Here is a 16,334-nt window from a genome sequence, read left to right on the forward strand (position 1 = left end):
GCCTGCCTCTGCCTCCCGAGTGCTGGGATTAAAGGCGTGCGCCACCATCGCCCGGCTTCTAAATAATTTTTTTAAAAAAGATTTATTTATTTATTATGTATACAGTGTTCTGTTTACGTGTATGCCTGCGGGCCAGAAGAGGGTACCAGATCTCATTATAGACAGTTGTGAGCCACCATGTGGTTGCTGGGAATAGAATTCAGGACTTCTGGAGGAACAGCCTGTGCTCTTAACCTCTGAGCTATCTCTTGAGCCCCTAAGTACCCCCCCCCCCCACACACACTTTTTTTTTTTAAAGAATATTGCTTTTTTTTAAAGAATATTGCTTTTTTCCCTCTGGGGATAGGGTATCACTGTGTAGCCCAGGCTAGCCTTGAACTTGTAGTACTCGCGTTTTAGCCTTTCACATGCTAGGATTACAGTCGCGAACGATTCACATGTGAGCAACAGATTTCTATACCAGAAAAGCTAAAGAAAGAGAGCAAACAGCCGGGCGGTGGTGGCGCACGCCTTTAATCCCAGCACTCGGGAGGCAGAGGCAGGCGGATCTCTGTGAGTTCGAGGCCAGCCTGGTCTACAGGAGCTAGTTCCAGGACAGGCTCCAAAGCCACAGAGAAACCCTGTCTCGAAAAACCAAAAAAAAAAAAAAAAAGAAAGAGCAAACAGGTTTTTGGTGGTGGTGGCAGCTTTTTTTTTTTCTGTTTGTTTGTTTCTTTTTTAAGAAAGTATTTCAACTCAGGCCAGGCGGTGGTGGCGCACGCCTTTAATCCCAGCACTCGGAAGGCAGAGGCAGGCGGATCTCTGTGAGTTCGAGGCCAGTCTGGTCTACAAGGGCTAGTTCCAGGCCAGGCTCCAACAAAACTACAGGGAAATCCTGCCTCAAAAAAAAAAAAGAAAGTATTTCATCTCAGAGGCTGACATGTTGCCTACTCACAAATCCCAGTGTTTAGAGGGTGAGGCAGGAGTGTCATGAAGGTTGGAGGCCATCTTAGAAGGAAAACAACCTAGTTCATCTTTCCTTCCTTCTTTAGAACTGAAGGATCTAACCTTTCATTTCATTTATTTATTTATTTAAATTTTTGATATAAGGTGTTTTAGTTAGGGTTTTTTATTGCCGTGAAGAGACACCATGACAACTCTTATAAAGAAATCATTTAATTGAGGTGGCGCACTTGTTACACAGGTTCAGTCCATTATGATAATGACGTGGAGCATGGCAGTGTGCAGGCAGATGTGGTGCTGGAGCTGAGAGTGCTGCATCTGTAGACAACAGAAGGTCCACTGACTCACACCGAGAGAAGCGTGACAAAGAGACCCCAAAGCCCATTGCCCACAGTGACACACTTCCTCCGGCAAGGCCACTCCCGTTGGTGGCCATTTTCCTCAAACCATCACACAAGGTCTTGCTATGTATCTCTGACTGGCCTGGACTGTGCTGTGTATACCATATGAGCCTTGAATTCACTCACAGAGATCTGCCTACCCTGCCTTTTAATTGCTGGTATTAAAGGTGTACACCGGCTAGGAATCTAACTTTGACTTTCTACTAAAATAAAGTACCCATTAACTAGCTGTTTAAGAGTGTAATACTCCAACTTAGATTGCAACAGAAATAACTTTAAGGCTCTCTCTGAGTGTTTTTTATTTATATTTTGGTTTTTGAGACTGGGTTTCTCTGTAGCCCTGGCTGTCCTGGAACTTGATCTGTAGATCAGCTGGCCTTGATCTCAGAGATCCACCTGTCTGCCTCTCTAGTGCTGGGATTAAAGGCATGCACCATCATTGCCTGGCTTAAAAGTTTTTTTTTTTTTAAATTAAATTAATTTTTCATTTTATGTATACAAGTGTTTTGCTTGCCTACTTGTCTGTATGTGTACCATATGTGTCCCTGGAGCCCTTGGGGGCCAGAAGAGGGTATTGAATCCTCTGAAACTGAAGTTATGGACAGTTGTGAGCTGCTTTGTGGATACTGGGAACTGAGCCTGGATCCTTTGCAAGAGCAGCAACTGCTGAGACACCTCTCTAGCCTCTGAGTTTTTTGTTCCATCATTTTAAAACATAAAATAATTAGCAGTGATAGTAAGAACTAAAAACTTATTGAGATATTTTTTCTTGGGTATTATATAAAATATTGCAGAAATATGAATTTCATTTTTATGGAATTTTAATTTTGTTTTTAAAGGTTTATTTATTTTTATTTTATATATATGAGTTGTTTGCATGTGTATGTTTATGCCCTGCATAAGTGCCTGGTACCCAAGGAGATCAGAGGAGGGCATCTGAGATCCTGGAACTGGAGTTACAGTTTTGAGCCACCATGTGGGTGCTGGGAACTTATCCCAGGTCTTTGCAAAAGCAGCAAGTACTTTTACTTCCTGAGCCATTTCTCCAGATCCAATGAGAATTTTTTTTTTTTTTAAATGAGGGCATTTCACTGGTTGGGTTCTTTTGAAGAGGTATTTTAGAGCCAAGGCACTGACTCTGTAGAAAAGAGTGCCTGCTGTGAAAGCCGGTTGACCTGAGTTCAGTTCCTGGAGCCAATGTGAAAGTGGAAGGAAAGAACCGGCTCAAGAAAGCTGCCCTCTGTATTGAGCATGCTGTGCCAGCCCCCACTCAATAGCTGGAAGTCTTTTCTCTGTCCCATTCAGTCCCACTGGACCAGTTTCTCTCCCTCCGTCAGTCCCCACAGCTGCTTAATGCAGTAATCTTTGGAGGCTTAATATTAATTATAATTGTTTGGTTGGTGGCTCAGGCTTCTTACTGATGAGCTCTACATATGAATTAACCTATTTCTAATAAACTGTATACCACCATGTGCCCTGTGGCTTGCCTGTAATGCTCTGCCATCTTCTCCATTGACTGTTGGCACCTCCCCTCAACTCTGCCTCCTTTCTCCCTGTATCTCTGCTTGGATTTCCTGCCTAGCTATATTCTGCCCTGCCATAGGCCAAAGCAGCTTTATTCATCAACCAATAAAAGCAACACATATTCACAGCATACAGAAGGACATCCCACGTCACTACACTCCTATAACTGATTTTTTTTTTCCTGAGACAAGCTTTCTCTGAGTAACAGCCTTAGCTGTCCCGGAACTTGCTTTGTAAACCATGCTGGCTTTGAACTCTCAGAGATCCTCCTGCTTCTGCCTCTTGAGTACTGGGATTAAAGCCATGTGCCTTCTCTACCTGGTGACAACTGACTTTTAGGCCAAGGCATTTCTTTTGGGTAGAAACATAGTTGAGATTGTTAAGAAGAGCCCCTCCACTGACGCAAATGATTTAAATCAAATCAGATTAGACCAAATCAAAGATGCCCATGTTTAATCAATGCAGTGCTTCCGAGTGGCACAGGAGCATGGGGGGAGGAGACAGAGGGAGGGAGAGTCCACACAAACCTTGAAACCTCGTGTTCCTTTTTCAGGAGTTAGCCTAAATAGCCTGTGGGAGTGGTCCGGACCCTCCATGGGGAGGGGTCAACATTAGCGGGCTTTCCTGGAGTCGGACCAAGGCAACTCCCAGGGGGAGGGGCTTCCAAAGATGGATGCTGGGTATTATAGTGATAGTAGTGCTGATTGATGTTTGTGGTGAGTAGTTGTGATTATTATAATATCAACATTCCATCTTGGAGCTGTGCCTCAGTAGTTAGAGTGCTTGTGTAAGATCTATGATGTTGGCTTTAACCCCAACATTTTATAAACTGTCCATGTGTTGTAGTATAAACTTGGAGTCCCAGTACTTGGGAAGTAGAGACAGAAGTCCAGGTCACCCTTGACTGCATAATGAATTTAAGATTGCCTTAAAAACAATAATAAAGAAATGAAAAATGTGGTAAATTAAAGCTTGTAGGCTACTGCTTTTTCTTTTGAAAATAATTTATTTAACTTTATTTTATGTGCACTGGTGTAAAGGTGTCAGATGCCCTGAAACTGGAGTTACAGACAGTGTGACCTGCCATATGGGTGCTGGGAACTGAACCCTGGTCCTCAGGAAGAGCAGTCAGTGATTTTAACCTGAGACATCTTTTCAGCCCTCTTTTTTTTAAAAAAAATATTTTTATTTTATGTGTATGGGTGATTTGCTTGCAGGTATGTCTGTGTGACAAGTGTGTATGTGTCATGGAAGACCAGAAGAAGGTGTCAGATTCCCTGGGACTGGAGTTATAGACAGCAGTGAGCTTCCGTTTGGAACTAAACCTGGCTCCCCTGAATGAGCAGCCAATGCTCTTAACCAGTGAGCCATCTCTTCAGCTCCTTATTTACTTTATTTTTTATTTTTATATGCATTTGTGTTTGAGGGAGCCAGTTGGTTCCACTGGAACTTGAGTTACAGATGGTTGTGAGCTGACATGTGGGTGCTGGGAATTGAACCCAGGTCCTCTAGAAGAGCAGCCAGTGCTCTTAACCTCTGAGCCATCTCTCCAGCCCCCCCTTATTTAATTTTTAAGTGTGTTTGTGTGCATGCATATGTGTGTGTGCGTGTGTGATCTTGGCGTACAAGCCTGAGGAGGCTGGCAGAGGGCACCAGTCTTCCTGGCGTTGGAGTACAAGGCAGTTGTGAGCTAGTGAACAAGCCCCATACTGGGATTAAAAGCAGTCATGGCCTGGCTTTTTGGTAATATTCTGGGTTAATTCCTAGCAATTTTTTTCTAATTAAAAATTATTTATTGCATTTTATGTGCATTGGTGTTTTTACCTGTATGTGCGCTTGTCATGAGTGTCAGGTTCCCTAGAACTGATGTCACAGACAATTGAAAACAGCATATGGATGCCAAGATTGGACCCAGGTCCTCTGGAAGAGCAGTCAGTGCTCTCAATTGCTGATCTAATTCTCTATCACTTCCTCCTTAGAATTTGAAGGAGTTGAGATTCTTTATATAGTCCTGAAGTCCAACTAAAACTTACCTTGCCAGATAGTGGGAAACTTCCCAAGAAAACTTGACAATGTCTGCACTCTGATTTACATGTAAGTACTTGTTCAAGAGTGTGGCCGTAATTTACTTACATTTAATTAATTCATTCTTTGGCAGTTTCTTACATGCATTTAATGTATGATGGTCACACTCAATTCCATTGCTGTCTCTTAGCCTCTTCTCTTCCATCCTCTACGAGTGGGGCAACTGTAAGTGATAACCTTGACCATAAATTAAAGCACTTGTAGTTGGGAGACAGTGAATGGCTTAGTGGTTAAAAACAGAGAGAGAGAGAGATTGATTTTGATTATATATGTATTATTGTGGAAACCCGAATTATAAAACTGGATTTTAGTCTCAACTTTACTTGTTAACTAATTTAACCTTGGGCAATTAAATTGTTTATAGCTCTGTGTTGTAATTAAGAATATATAACAGGCAGGAAAGATGGCTCAGAGGTTGAGAGCACTGACTGCTCTTCCAGTGGTCCTGAGTTCAATTCCCAGCAACCACATGGTTGCTCACAACCATTTGTAATAAGATCTGGTGCCCTCTTCTGGGCTGCAGGCAGAACACTATATACATAATAAATAAATCTTTAAAAAAAAAAAAAACTTCCACATCATTAGGTGTGGTAGTGCACACTGTTAATTCCAGAATTTAAGCAGGGGTAATGGATCTCTTGAGTTCAAGGTCAGCCTGGTCTACAAAGTGAATTCCAGACCAGTCTGGGTTACATAATGACAAAAAAAAAAAAAGAATAAGGAATACTTATAGATGTCTCTGAGGGTAAAGGTGCTTGCCACCAATACTGAGGACTCGAGTTCTCCATCCCAAAACCCACATGGTATAGGGAGAGCACAGACTCCCAAGGCTGTCCTCTGACTTCTGATTTCTACATGTGTGACATTCTCCACCCAAGTAAATAAATGTTAACCAATGAAGAAAAAAAAAATACTTACCTTCTGGATTAGAAGTGTTGGTAGAGAACATACTTAGCATGCATTCGGCTTCAGGTTTAGCTTCCAGTGCCAAAACTAAAACAAAGGAAGTCATAGTGTTTCATGTATTGCAAGCTTGAGATGTGATCATTATGTATTCCTAACCACCTGTGTGCTTGCTATCACTAGTCAGTTGAAACTGTTCTCCTTCATGTCTCTGTCACTCTCCAGGTAGACACATTGTCCTGCTGTAGCCCAGCTGGCTAACTCACTGCCTAACCCAGGCTGGCCTTGAGCGCTCATCTCTCAGCTTCCCAAGTCCTGGCAGGAATTACAGGTGTAAGCCATTGACTGCTGTCCTTTTTTGTTTTTTACGTGTGTGGATGTTTTGCTGCATGTGTGTATGAGTATCATGTGCTTGTCTTGGTGCCTGTGGAGGTCAGAAAAGGGGGTTGGAGGGGCTGGAGAGATGGCTCAGTGGTTAAGAGCATTGCCTGCTCTTCCAAAAGTCCTGAGTTCAATTCCCGGCAACCACATGGTGGCTCACAAACCATCTGTAATGAGGTCTGGTGCCCGCTTCTGGCGTGCAGACATACACACAGACAGAATATTGTATACATAATAAATAAATAAATAAATAAATAAATAAATAAATAAATAAATATTTAAAAAAGGGGGGGGGTTGGATTCCCTGGAACTGGAGTTATATGGTTGTATACTACCCTGTGGGTGCTAGGACTCGAACCAGGATCCTCTGCAAGATTAACAAGTTCTCTTAAATGCTGGCTACTACTTTTTAATATGTCCAATCTAGACAAGCATTCTGCTCCTAAGGTGCATCCCTTGCCAAGACCCTGGTTATTTCAATAGGGTTTTTTTTTTTTTTTTTTAAGATTTATTTATTATGTACACAACATTCTGCCTCCATGTATGCCCGCACGCCAGAGGAGGGCGCCAGATCTCATTACAGATGATTGTGAGCCACCATGTGGTTGCTGGGAATTGATTGAACTCAGGATCTCCAGTGCTCTTAATCTCTGAGCCATCTCTCCAGCCCCCTTCATTCGGATTTTTATCTCTCAGTCTGGTTTCAAACCATTCTGCTTCAGTGTCCTGAATGCTGGAATTGCTGACTTATACCACTGTGCTCTGACTCAACCAGTATTTCTGGTAGCTTAAGTAAGGTTTGTTTTTGGGTGAAAGTTAACATAAAAGTTGATTTTTCCCAGTACTTGGAGTAGAGGCAGGAGGATCTCTGAGTTTGAGGCTAGCTACAGAGCTAGTACCAGGACAGTCAAGTCTGTTACACAAATAAAACCCTGACTCAGAAAAGCTAAAAACCAACCAAACAAACAAACAAACAAAAAGCCGGCGGCTTTTCAGGGATTGTATTGCCCAGTGGTAGTGCTTGCTTGTCATGTGGGAGACCATAGATTCAGTCAACCCCGAAAACCTAGTTTTCTTAAATAGTTTTACCTAGGAAATATTTACCTCACTCCACATATGAAATTAGTGCAAAATGTAAGATCTCTGGAAATTTGTGTAATGAAATTCTGTATTTTATTTTATTTTTTAAAGACTTATTTATTGTGTATATATGCAGTGTTCTGTGTGCACGTATACCTGCACACCAGAAGAAGGTGCCAGATCTCATTACAGATGGTTGTGAGCCATCATGTGGTTGCTGGGACTTGAACTCAGGACTTCTGGAAGAGCAACCAATGCTCTTAACTGCTGAGCCATTTCTCCAGCCCTGTAATTATTTTTTTAATCACAGCAAACTAAAAGAAAAACCTAGTTTAATACTGTATGTCACAGAATGTTGGTCTGGTCTAGAACATCATAGGTTGTTGGTACCTTTTTCTGAGCAGTAGTTAATAGAGACTGGGATACATTGCTGTGTTAATACGTTTTTCAAGTTTATATGATTTTATTGACCCGAATATTTGAGTTTAGAAGCATATTACCTATGTAATTAAAAATGTCTTCCATAAGCCCGGCGATGGTGGCGCACGCCTTTAATCCCAGCACTCGGGAGGCAGAGGCAGGTGGATCTCTGTGAGTTCGAGACCAGCCTGGTCTACAGAGCTAGTTCCAGGACAGGCTCCAAAGCCACAGAGAAACCCTGTCTCGAAAAACCAAAAAAAAAAAAAAAATGTCTGCCATATGTGCATATGACATATGCACTTGGGAGGCATAGGCAGGTGGATTTCTGAGAGTTCGAGGCCAGCCTGGTCTACAGAGTGAGTTCCAGGATATCCAGGGCTATACAGAGAAACCCTGTTCTCAAGAAACAAACAATATGCCGGGCGGTGGTGGCGCACGCCTTTAATCCCAGCACTCGGGAGGCAGAGGCAGGCGGAGCTCTGTGAGTTCGAGACCAGCCTGGTCTACAGAGCTAGTTCCAGGACAGGCTCCAAAGCCACAGAGAAACCCTGTCTCGAAAAACCAAAAAAAAAAAAAAAAAAAAAGAAACAAACAATACCCCCCCAAAAAAGATAATGCAGAGTTTTCATATATAGACCCTGTATTAAGTTTTCCTACTTCCTACCATTTTACACTAGTCTGCAATACTTAATACAAGTAGTGAACAGTGTTGATAGACTGTTATAACCAAGTTCATAGTTTATTCAGTTTTTCTCATTTTTTTCTTCTAACACACTATGTCCTCATTCTCTTCTAGTATACTCATTGCATTCAATTATCAGTGTGTAATTTTTAGTTGAAACATCTTTTTTTAAAATTTTTTTTAAGAGACAGAATTTCCTGGAACTAGCTGTTGTAGATCAGGCTGGCCTCGACTACACAGAGATCTGCCTGCCTCTGCCTCCTGAGTGCTAGGATTAAAGGCGTGCGCCACCACCGCCTGGTTTTCAGTTTTAGGACTTACAGTTCTCTTAAATTGTTTTCTGTGTGGAAAAATAAGGATATCATTCCTAAATTTAGTGATCAGTCACTGGTCACATGACATCACTTGTCAGAGATCACATGTCACAAGACAGTAGGTGTCAGAGATCATCATGGATTTTGTTTGCTTTTGTGACAGGGTCCTGGCTGGCCTTGCACTCACTTTGTAGTCCAGGCTGGCTGCAAACTCAGGGTGACCTGCTTCTGTCTCCTGAGTGCAGGGCTTAAAGGTTATATGGGTAAGGGCCAGTCTTAAGTTCCTCAGATCTACTCCAGTTTTAGTTTCCCCTCTGCATTATTGACTAAAGCATCCTCTAAATTAGGTAATAAGTTGGATGTGGTTTCATGTTCAGTCTCTCAATGTTAATAAAGGGTAATTATTTGGGCCAAGGTTGCAGTTTAGTGGTGGAGTGCCTAGCGAGTGCAAGGTAATTTGTGACCTCTAGTACAATAGAAGTTACAAGGAGGCTTCTGTATTGCAGATGTCAACAACAGGGTTGCATGTGCAGACCTAGTCCCTCAGAAAGAGGGAGAGAGGGAGAGGGAACCTAAGATTAAGCTGTTTACTTGAACTCTAAATGCTATGTTGAAATTTAAAAGTAATTACATCATTATTAAATTGGGATGCTTTTAAGTAGAGATTCTCATAAGGTGTGAAATGTTATTCCTATCCCATATACATTTTGGAATATTTTTTCTTTTTGAGAAGCAGCCTTATATAGCTCACATTGTTCTCAAACTTGTATTATTTGAGGATGGCCTTGAATTTTTGATCTTCCTACCTTCATCTCCCAAAGTGCTGGGATTGCAATTGTCTGTCGCTATGTCCTATTAGCTGTTGAAACTTGTACAAATGTATTCTTCTTGAAACTTCCGATATATTTTTAGCTCAAAAATTGATCCTCATTAGGTTGTTTCATACTCTTCCTTAGAGGAAATAAACCTGCTTGTTAGAGGTTGGCAATCTTTATGTAGAGGCCAAATGAGCTATAGAAGACTGGCTACTATTCCCCCTGCCATTTCACCATGAAAACAGTTACAGACAACATGACTAGATGGACATAGCTGTGTTCCATAAAACCTTATTAAGGGGCTAGGAGTGGATCGATGGGCTCAATGGCATGTGCTGCTCTTGCAGAAGGCCTGAGTTTGATTCCCCGAACCCGTGTCAGGTGACTAACAACCACTTGTGATTCCAGCTTCAGGAGACCCACTGCCCTCTCCTGGCCTCTGTGGGCACCTGCACTCACATGCACACACTCACACAAAGTTAAAATAAATCTTTAAAAGTTTTAGAAGTCTGAGGTAGGTAAAGTTGCTTGCCTTGCAAATCTGGCAACCTGAGTTTGGTCTTTGAAATTTCCATAAAGGTGAAAGGAAAAAACTGACTGCACAGAATTGCTCTCTGATCCTCTGTGGACACTGTGGCATGTGCCAGACTGCCAATACATTGATGATGATGATGGTAATGATGATGATGCTGCTGATGATAAATTTGAGATATGTTTCCCTAATTGGCTAACCTGGAATGTTCTGTGTACACCAAACTGGTCTTGAACTTACCTGCCTCTACCTCCTGAGTGCTAGAAATAAAGGTATGTGCCAACATGCCAGGCATAAATAAATTTTTAAAATCTTTATTAAGTTAAATTAAATGGGTCATAAAATCAAAAGTCATTAATCTGACAGAGGAACTAATGGGGGAGGGAGAGATAGTTAATGGGGATGAGAGGGTAATAGTGGCAGGGAAGAGTGATTATTGCATTATATACATGTATGAAATTGTCAAAAACAAATTTGACTTTGTAAAAAAAATTCTTGAAAACAAAACCTCCAGACCAACCTTTATGAATATAAACAAACAGCAGGCTAACTTTGATTTGCAAGCCGTAGTTGGCCTGTCACTTCTGCATACCATTGTGGAATGATGCTGTATCAGCCTATGTCACTCCTAGCCGGCCTAAGTGATGTTTTAACTGTATGAGTTGAGAAGCTTAAATTATTCCTCAAAGTCTGATTTAATATGAATGGGTAGCATATAGTATATGTGTGTGTATTGTGTATATATAATTTTTGTAGAAAAGTGGTAAGTAGTGAACTTAAGTGGTTAGAGTTAGTTTTTGAACCTTTCAAAATGAAATTAATATTGAAAATGCATGCAAATTTTAGGAGCAATATATATTTGTGATAGTTTTTCTTGGCTAAACCCTCACTCTTACAACATTGTTAAGTATATTATACTACTGTTATTTGAGACAAGGTCTGGCCTGAAACTCACAGTAGTCCTGGCTGTCCTAGAATGTGCAGTGATTCTGCTTGTGACTGTATGCTAGACTTGCAGGTGTACACTACTGTGCTGAATGGTACCGGTTCTTTGATGTCACCTGAGCTCTTTTCTTTCTTCTTTTCCCTTTTTTGTTTTGATTTTTGATACAAGGTTTCTTTCTGTAGCCCTGGCTATCCTGGAACTAGCTCTGTGGATCAGAGATCCACCTGCCTCTGCCCATGACCTGAGTTTCGTGTCTGGATACTACAGTGGCAAGAGAACCAGGTCCTGAAAGTTGTCCTCTTCCTTCCACACGTACACCATGGTGTATGCATGTACTATGAATACACACTTGTATAAGCACTATACATAAAAAATTTAATGTAACAGAGTAAAATAGGCTTGGATGGGTAGGCTGAGGTAGACTGATTTTGAATTTTAAGTTAAGGGGTTTGGAAATATGCTCTAAGAAATCAAGACCAATTAACAAATATGAACATCTTTATATACTGTGTGTGTATTGTGTCAGTGTGGTGGTGATTTTCACCTACATCGTGAGGCTACATTGAGGCAGCCTGGTCTGTAGGAAAGCCTATCCCAGAGGGTAGTATGAAGGGATGAGGAATACAATCAATACATTCAACATATTGTCATTAACTATAGTTACTATGCTTATAGAGTAGATCTTTTATTTTTTTCTTCTAACTGTAATATTTCCTAATTCCTCCTGTCCTTACTACCTCAGACTCTGCTTCTGTGAGGCATGTGAGTGAGTTCACGCAGTAGTTGGTTTTCCTGGGGCTGGGTTGTTCATTTAACATAATGATCTTTACTTCCATCCATGTTGCACATGTAAGAATTTTCCTTTTCTCCCTTCTTTTTTTGGCCAAATAATATTCCATTTATATTATATATGCCAAATAATATTCCAACACACACACACACACAAAACCCATACTCCTTAGTCCCAATAATAGTTCTTAAAATTTTGTTTTGCAGGATAAGCCGTGGTCAGATTTTTTTTTAATGACATTCTGACCAGTTTATTATAGAAAGGAAAGCTTATAATTCTGTTTAAAGTAAAATGCTTAGCAAGCTTGCCTATGGCCTAAGATTGCTTATTTATTTATTTATTTATCTATCTATCTATCTATCTATCTATCTATCTATTTATTTATTTATTTTCAAGGCAGGGTTTCTCAGTAGCTATGAAGCCAGTCCTGGAACTAGCTCTATAGACCAGTCTGGCCTCAAATTCACAGAGATCTGCCTGCCTCTGCCTCCTGAGTGCAGGGATTATAGGCATGCACCACCACACCCAGTTTGGCCTAAATTTATTAAAATGATCACTAAAGATGGGCAGTAGTGGTTCATGCTTTTAATCCCAGCATTTGGGAGGCAGAGGCAGGTCTCTGAGTTCAAGGCCAGCTTGTTCTATAGAGTGAGTTCCAGGACACTCTGCAAAGCTACAGAAAAACCCTATTTCAAAAACAAAACAAAATAAAAAAGTCTCTAAAGCCATGTCATTAGGACTAATAAGATGGCTCAGAGGGTCAAGCTGCCTGCTGCCAGGCCTGGTGACTTGAGTTGGAGACCTGTAGTCCACAGAGAACCAGCTCGCTATTTACTGTCTGTTGATGGGCACTTGGAGTGGATCCAGACAGTGGCTGGTACAGTGAACAGTGCAGCTGCTTTTTCACAGACTGACTCCATGTCCTTTGTAGATAACCAGTAGTGGGGCCACTAGCTCATGAGGTAATTCTTTTTTAAAATTTTGGAGAATAATATTGTTGTTTTCCATAGTGATGACACAAAATTAAATTTCCACCAGCAGTATGAAAGGACTTTATTTTCCCTATAGCCTTCCCAGTTTATGTAGTATTTCTGTTTGACTTTAAACTAAGCAGATACTGCTAGAAGTCAAATAATATTCTATAAAACCAGCAGATTTAAAAAGATCCTTAGCACAAAGCACAACTAAGAAATCAAAGTAGACATGACTAACAAATGTTGAGATTAGATGACTGAGAACGGTGCTTCTTCGGAGTCAGACAGACCTGAATCATACAGCGGAGTCCAACACTTCCTGAACTGTCAGATGAGGCTGTCAGAACACACCTGCCACCCGCTTGGGGGTGCAGTGCAGTGAGGAAAAACTAAGATTATTCTTGGCATTGAAAGTCTAAGTAGGGCTGGAGAGATGGCTCAGAGGTTAAGAGCGTTGCCTGCTCTTCCAAAGGTCCTGAGTTCAATTCCCAGCAACCACATGGTGGCTCACAACCATCTGTAATGGAGTCTTCTGGCTTGCAGGCATACACACAAACAGAATATTGTATACATAATAAATAATAAAATATTTTTTTAAAAAAAGAAAGTCTAAGTAACAACAAAAAACAAGAAACAAAAACAAAAAAAACAAAGCTGGGAGATGGTGGCACACACCTTTAATTCCAGTACTCAGGAGACAGAGACAGGATCTCTGTGGTCAAGGACAGCCTGGTCTACAGAGTGAGTTCCAGGATAGCCAGGGCTACAACAAAACCTCATTCATTTCCTTAATTGTCATTTTTTGGGTTTTAGTGCTGAGGATTGAAGCCAGTGCCTCTAGCAGGTTAGACAGTTCTCTACCACTGAGCTGTAGTCCTTACCTCACAATAATTGCTCTTAAAATTTTGGTTGGTTTTTTTTTTTTTTTTTTTGGTTTATTTTTTTGGAGACAGGGTTTCTGTGTTTAACCTTAGCTGTCCTGGAACTCACTCTGTAAACCAGGCTGGTTTCACACAGAGATCCATATGCTTCTGCTTCCTAAATGCTGGGATTAAAGGTGTGTGCCACCACTGCCCAGCTTGTTTGGTTATTTTAAATATAGGTATTTCTATTATTAACATAAAACATTTGTGGTTTGGCAGTTCAAGGATATAGCTTAAATAATGATTTAAAATATGTATGCTATTTGTAACTGTTTAGTTATTAGATAAATAAGAATAGTTTGATTTCATTCACACCTTTGGCAAATATTTATTCAGTTGCTACTGTGAACTAGGCCCTCACCCAGGCCTGAGATTAGAGTAGTGAACAACACAGAAAAGTTCTGGCATAGAGAGGTGGAAACCCCCAGTAAAGATGGCTAATAAGCAAGTAGGTATCTGTGGTAAATGCTGTGGTAGGGCCTGGAAGGTCAAAGTTGTAGGTAGGGAAGACTGCGTAGGACTTTAGACTTCATTTTGAGTATAAGGTAAAGCCTTGGGATAGGTTCTAGTCAAAGAATAAAATGATGTGACTTTAAGGTACACTTAGTGTTACTAGGAGAACAGACTTTGGGGAGCCAGGAAATCAGCTAGTTATAGGCTTTCTTTCAGGTGAGGTGCTGACAGATTCCCCGGGGAAGGAGGAAAAGTAATGAGATTATTCAGAGACAGAATCAACAGGCGTATTGCTCTGTGGAAGTAGTCAAGGATGACTCCACTGCTAGTGAGCAGAGGTTCCTCCCTAAACAGATTCAGAGTGTATTTGATTTTGTTAATTCTAATTCAGAAATAACCCACTAGGTGTGCAGGTGCATACCTTAATTTCAGGTCTTGGGAGACTAAGACAGGAGGATCAGGAGGTCCAGGTCATTCTCAGCTACAAGGTGAATTTAAGGCTTGCCTGGACTATAGGAGACTGTCTCAGAAAACCAGCAAAAGGGCTGAGAATGTACCTCAGATGGTAGAGTACTTGCCTACCATGCACAGACCCTGGGTTCAACCCTCAGTACACGTAAATGGGGCATGTTGGCTCATCCCTGTAACCCCAGCTTGGGAGGTAGAGTCAGGATGAACAGGAGCTCAAAAGCATCTTTAGGTACAAAAAGAATTCAAAGCTAGTGTGGCCTATGTGAGACAGTATTTCCAAAAAATAATATATATGTAAGCTGGACAGATGGCTCAGTAGTTAAGAATGTTTGTTGAGTAATATCAGAACAGGAATTCAGATCCCAGCATCTAGTTAATAAGTCCAGTATCTGGTGCATGCCTGTGACCCCTGCTCTGGGTGTTGAGACTACTTGATCTCCAGGTTCTGGTAAAGACCCTGCCTTAAAGAAATAGGTAGAGAGCCAGGCAGTGGCTGCGCATGCCTTTAATCCTAGCACTCAGGAGGCAGAAACAGGCAGATCTCTGAGTTTGAGTCCAACCTGGTCTACAGAGTGAGTTCCAGGACAGGTTCCAAAGAAACCCAGTTTGAAAAACAAAAAACAAACAAAAAAAAAATAGAAAAAAAAGGCAGTGAATTATGAAGAACACCTAATGCCCTTGTCTGGCATATGTGTATGTACATGTGCAGGCTCACACACGTGGGCATACACACACTTTTTTTGTAGTCCAGTGTGGTAAAGGCTACCAAGCCTGAGGACCAGAGTTCAATCCCTGAGACTCACATGCTGAGAGAATCAGACACTTAGAGTTTGTCCTCTGACTTCTGCACATGTGCTGTGACATGTCTCCAAGGGGCAGCAGTGGGCAGCGGGCCATGAGACCATGCTGCAGGTCTCTGAGCAGTGGCAGACAGCAGGTCCCAAGAGCAGCCAGTCCCAAGGAGGGAAGGTGCAGTGGGCCACGAGGGGCAGTGAGTCCCAGGCAGGGAGTAGTGATGGGTGAGAGACCTTGATGGGGCAGCCAGTCCCACGAGGGGAGACAGACAGATGGGCACACCACGATGCAAGAGACATGGACATGGATGGGTGAGGCATGCAGAGTGAGGTTGGATATTTATTTAGTGGGTTATGGAGGGGGGAGGGGAGGGGAGAGAGAGAGAGAAACAGAGAAACAGAAGGGGGAAGGGGAGAAGTGGCGAGAAGGGAGAGGACAGAAGCTGCCTCTTTGAGAGAAAAGAAGGGACTCAGGCTGGAAGCTGAAGATCAGCTTGCCTCAGTGGAGGAGGGCAGGGAGTGGGCGTGATTTGTCTCTTAAAAGGACAGAGCAGATCGTTACAATATGTAAATGCAAAAATAAATTACAATATTTTAAAATACTGTGTTTCTTAAATGACAGAAGTAGTATAGGCTCAGTATAGAAAATTTGGAAAATATAAGTTATTTTTTAAGCTCCTAATAAGGCCTTTATTCAGAAATAGTCTTTTAACTACTTTAAGCCCGCGTCTGTCCATCAGCCTAGAATCATCCTTGGCTGTTCTTCCCATTACAATCACAATCTGTTGGTTTTTTGAAATGGGGTCTTATGTAGCCTCAGAGCCACTAGGTAGCCAAGGATGTTGGTTTTTTGAAATGGGGTCTTATGTAGCCTCAGAGCTACTAGGTAGCCAAGGATGACTTT

At 41.6% G+C, this 16,334-nt stretch overlaps 1 protein-coding gene across 8 annotated transcripts in view; it reads left to right on the forward strand.

Moving 5' to 3' along the window:
• The window catches only part of Gapvd1 (GTPase activating protein and VPS9 domains 1), an 81,036-nt gene that overhangs the window by 6,108 nt on the left and 58,594 nt on the right, over window positions 1-16,334 (forward strand). The window lies entirely within an intron of this gene.

The sequence above is a fragment of the Microtus ochrogaster genome, chromosome 4, assembly GCF_000317375.1.
Source record: "Microtus ochrogaster isolate Prairie Vole_2 chromosome 4, MicOch1.0, whole genome shotgun sequence".
Lineage (NCBI taxonomy): Eukaryota > Metazoa > Chordata > Mammalia > Rodentia > Cricetidae > Microtus > Microtus ochrogaster.